This window comes from Zingiber officinale, unplaced genomic scaffold (genome assembly GCF_018446385.1).
Source record: "Zingiber officinale cultivar Zhangliang unplaced genomic scaffold, Zo_v1.1 ctg222, whole genome shotgun sequence".
NCBI lineage: Eukaryota > Viridiplantae > Streptophyta > Magnoliopsida > Zingiberales > Zingiberaceae > Zingiber > Zingiber officinale.
The window spans coordinates 388,484-393,781 of record NW_024589898.1 but is presented as its reverse complement, the minus strand read 5'-3'; the positions used below and the strand labels follow the sequence as shown (position 1 = coordinate 393,781).

The following is a 5,298-nucleotide window of genomic DNA, read 5'->3' as shown; positions in this document are numbered from 1 at the left end:
TTAGACGCAAGAAGATCGTCGAGAAGTCATCTCCACCGGAATTCTAGCGAATAGAATTGTAAGGAAATTAGCGTGCGAGGTAAGAAACCCCTCACCTGCAGTATATGTAGCTCCATTTTGGTTTTCTACGCATTAGTTTAACTATATGCAGATTTTTATCAACACATAGCGTGAAATTGACCCTCCTTGCAGGTTTAGGGATTTAGTGAGCACTTCTAGATTGGCCGGACACGTAATCCCTCTTCAGTGGGGGTTTCTAGACGTTGTCGGGTGCCTAGAAGTGGTCTCCCTAATAGAGAGGAGAGTTGGGGCACACTAAGTGTTCGATAAAATAGCTAGTTAAGTAAAAATGCAAACTAGGCATTTTAACAGCTCAGTTGAATGCATTAGAAGCATCTAAATCAGTAAATCAGTTTATTCTAGCTTATATGGGACTACGGTCCAATGGGTGGGCTCCCACAGTCGCCTCTGGGTTCAGACAACCTAGCTCTAGGTTCAGATAACCTAGAAACAGCAAATTAGAACAGTTTAACTATATTCAGTATTTTACTTTTCAGTTGGCACTGTACCGGATTAGATATCCATTGGGTTGGACTCCCACAGTCGTCCCTAGGTTCAGATAACCTAGTAAACCCTACTAAATTCGAGACTTGCAAACCCGGGTTTAGTTAGGGATGCGCGCACAGTAAGTACAGTTGCCGGGTCCAACAGCACATGATTATTATTTTGATCTACTATGCTATTAGTTTTCAAAACTCATAAAAATAGTTATGTTAGTTGAGTTTGATTTCAGCTTCAGGTTAGCTTCAGGTTAGCTTCAGTTAGCTTAGTTCTCTATTATTGTTCTATGTGATTAGCCTGCTATGCCATGTTTCAGCTTACATGTTTAGTTATTTCAGTTTATGCTTGCAACCATAGTATGTCATGTCAGTACATGTTTTCAAATAGCATTCTTTAAAAGCATGTTTGCATCGTTGCATGTTTTAGTGAGGTAGTTGGTTTCTTACTAAGCTTTAAGCTTACAGATTCTACTTTCCTTATACTGCGGATAAAGGTAAAGGAAAAATGGATTAGCAGAGGAAGCTGGAGTTCAATGCAAAGATGGTGTGTGTGGCAGGAACTGGAATAAAAGATCCTTAGGGGATCTAGCAAGCTTAAACAATTGAACCTTTAGTATTTCTATTTTCACGCACTTTTAATTGTTAAATGCTATGAACTAGTAAACCATGCTTTATATCCAGTTTAGAATGCTAGCTTTATGTCATTAGAATATATTCTATGGATTGTATAAGTGAAATGTGAGATTTTGGCACGAACAAGTGCTGAAATCAGAGTTTCAGTGCGAAATCAGAAACTCCGATCGATCCACGGATCGATCAGAGTTGAGTTGTGCCACTGGATCGGTCAGCTGACCGATCCAAATGCGAACAGTGTGCACAAAACTCACTAATCGGTCAGCCGACCGATCAGTGAGCCACTGGATCGGTCTACCGACCGATCAGTGCACTCCTGGATCGGTCGGTAGACCGATCCAGCTGCATACAGAAGCTTTGAAGCTTGTGGATCGGTTAGCCGACTGATCCAGAGCCTTCTTCCGTGTCAGTATCAAGCTGGATCGATCACGGGATCGATCCGACAGCCCAATCGATCCATGGATCGATTGAAATGCCTGATTACAGCTAGCAGGACATCCGAAAGGCATAGAATATCTCCCCTAGCATGTGTACGACTCCTAGGTACACCTAGAATATTAAGTTCAGTTTACAGTAATTAGTTTAGTAAAAATTTTAATCAATCCAGATTTTCCGCAATAGTAATTTAGCACAGCATTACGTAAAGATCGGCCTCGCAGCCTAGTCAGTAGGAGGCGGGTCGTTACAAGAACAATCTGCTGCAATGGCTATTGCCAATGATACCACGTTGCAGGTGGATCTGATCATGTTCCCTTCTTTATTTTAGAGATCATTCTTTTAATTTGAGATTTGAATTCTTCTAGATCTCTTGATCTCTCGACAATTACATCTTCTTGATCTCTTGATTGCAAGTATTAATTGATTGATGCATGCAATGTGTTTGATAAATTTCCTCAAACACTACCCTGAGTTGATTTTATCATTTTTGTTTACTAGATTAAGGAGTTGTTATTTCCTGTAATTTTTAAATTTAATTAAAAAAATAAAAAGAAAATAGCTAATTAAATGGTAAAATACTAAAAAAACATTATGAAAAATTAGAGATTTGTATTAGTAAAATTTTAAAACAGATTTGTCAAACTATTTCTCCATGGATTCTGATTTACGTGGATTAATTATTCTATTTTTGGATTCTTATTTTTCGAAACAGATCTGTTCTGAAAAAATATTTGTCAGATTATTTCCTATAAATATTTTTACATGGAGTCTAGAAGTCGATCATCCCCGAACGCAGCCGCTGCCTGCATTAACTTTCTCTATGGTCAACCTTACATAACAGAACTTGTAGATTCCTACTCTGTGTTGTTTGCTATGAAGAAGAGTGTACTGTAATCATGTGTGAACTGTGGATATTGTAGATTTCATAGTCAAAGTCATTAGTATGCATTAACTTTAGCATCCAAATATTAGATGCTAAGTTGTTAAGATTAAACCTCCAGGGGCCCTCCTCACCTTTTCTTGCACCTGACCTTTCATAAGACTTCAACTCCTAGTGTGTTTAGCATTTGCATTCCAGATTCATTAGATTTCATGCGTAGCAAGCTTAGATTCTTTACCACAAATAAATTCTTAGATTTAGTGTTTTTAGAATGTTTAGGTTCTGTGAACTGTTGTGATAATAGAACATGTTGTCTACTTGTTTATTTCTTCACTTTGATTATCATTTGTCATTGATTTAATTTGTATTTTAGTTGAAATATAATTTGACTTCAACTCTTAAGGATTTTACATTGACTATATTTTACTTGGTTCTTCTCCATATGAAAATCAATTGACCTGTTATTATACAAATCAAGAATATAAAATTCCTTAAATTTGTTCTATTTTAATTGAAATCTCATTGCTTCCCAAAGATGACAGTGATTGAATGATTCTTTGTTGGGTTTGATATGAAAGAAGAAATTGCATATTTGCTATCCACACTACTACTTTTTGTGAGAAGACTTTTACACTGTTTGTCTTTAGGTCTCCCTAATAGTTGTAACTCAGGGTTTGATGTTGTTTCTCCATGTCAAAATGTATTAATTGGCTGCTATATGAAACATGTCTATTTTTTCCTCTAATTATTTCTACTTTAACTAATATCTTACTCATTTTTAAAGTACATGATGATTTATTGTTGACTTGCATACAAAAGAAGAGAAGTTTATTTACTATGTGTAGTTCTTGTTTGTGTGAACCTTAATCATTTTCTATTTATTTCAGGTTCTTCATAACATTGCTGTTGTAGAATACTTTTGAGATGGTTGCACTGATCCTAGGAATCTCCTTGATGCATTAAACAAGGTTAAAGTAAGTTGACTGAATCACAGGTAATTGATTTTTTGAATTAATTTATGAAGATAATTTCTCATCTTCATACTGACATTCTTGAGGAAACAAATTATTAAACAATAAAGCTATAATCATATTAAACATATGATATTATATGACATGATTATACTTAACTTGTATGATAAGGTTAAACATGATCTTTAGAATCATCCGTTCTTCTATAGCAGAAAAGTTTGATGTTCCTTGGGAATCATGTCTTCTCCAAATCATGGGATTTTGAATATTGCTAATATTTTATTATCTATTTCATGTAATTTCACCATTTTCTCTATCCTTTTTTCAAAGTTGGAAATAATTTAATCCATGTTTATCCATTCAGTCAATATTCCATGATTTCTTAAACTAGCATTGTTCTTACAACTGAAAAGATATTTTACGTGCACTCTTTGATTAATAACTATATTGATTATAGGAGCAGAGTGAAGAGCTTGCGCATACTTTTGTGGACCAGATTGACTATGAGAATAGCTGCCTAGGCTATATGGTTTCAGGGTCTAAAGCTAATAGTGCTTCAATTCATCAAAGTGCTGCTATAAATAGCAGTAGAGTTGTCCATGCCCAAGAGTTTGATGTTTCAGTAACAATGCTGAATATTGTATGTAGTTCAACGCATTTTGTCAAAAGTTTTCTTTCCATAATTAGAATGAGTTAATAAATTGCTCTCTTCTTAGTATTTTTGTTAATTTGGTTCTTCACAGGCAATCATTCTCTACCATATCCATGAGTATGCATAGTCATTATCTGTTCTCAAAAAGCTATTCCAGAATATCGAGACAATTGAAGAGAGGTATGCCTTAATTTAATCATCTTATGAGTTATTGATAAGATGATTCTTTTTATTCTGCCTTGCTATTTTTCCTATGCAGCAAATAGCTCTCCGTGTATGCCTTCTTCTATTGGATGTTGCATTAGCTTGTGAAGATATTTTACAAGTCTCAGTAAGTTTCTTTGTAATCAACACCTTTTACTTTTTTATTTTCCTCAATGATGTCTCTTTTATTTTTTTAAAAATTCACAAAATGAAAGTACTGCAATATATGTTTTTATGTGTTTTTACGATTTACAAATCTCAAGTACTCCAGAGTTGAAATTGATGAAGTACGGTTCGAGTGGGCTGAATGCATGCTAGATTACATTTGAGTAGGAAAGGTATTTGATTTTTGAAAACTTTGGATGATGCATGTATTAGAAACCCAGGTCGATATAATTCTTCAAACGCTACCAAGAAGTTTTGAGCAGTTCCGCCTGAACTATAACATGAACAAAATAGAGTATACGTTGGCGAAACTTCTGACAGAACTACAGGCAGCAGAAGGTATATTTCGTCAAAGTTCTCAGATTCACTATGCTGAAAATGGTTTTACTTCTAAGCCGAAAGGCAAGAAGAAGAAGAAACAGGTCCTTTCAGCAAAGAGAGTGAATAAACCTTAGGAAAAAAAAGCTGGAATGAAGAAGCCAAAGGGCAAGTGCTTCATCTACAAGCAGACAGGGCATTGGAAGGCAGACTGTCCTCGTAGGAATCAGAACAATAAAGGTATATCTCATGCTCTAGTAGTTGAAACATGTTTAGCGGTGTTATCTATCAGCACCTGGTGTGTAGATACGGGAGCCACTGATCATGTATGCAATTCTTTGCAGGGGTTCCAAGAAACCCGGCGACTATTTGATGGAGAGATAACTGTCTACATGGGCAATGCTACTAAGATAGCGGCTGTTGCAGTGGGAGATGTCTACTTATCATTTGATTGGAATAGGAAATTTGTTTTAAGAA

The 5,298-nt window shown here is 35.6% G+C and overlaps 1 long non-coding RNA gene across 1 annotated transcript; it reads left to right on the top strand.

Annotated features, from left to right (window-relative positions):
* Positions 1-3,427: 3,427 nt before the first annotated feature.
* Positions 3,428-4,258, top strand: LOC122036843. Its single transcript, XR_006127448.1, has 3 exons — positions 3,428-3,485; positions 3,940-4,122; positions 4,226-4,258. It is a non-coding gene; the product is annotated as an uncharacterized LOC122036843 (long non-coding RNA).
* The last annotated feature ends 1,040 nt before the right edge of the window (positions 4,259-5,298 follow it).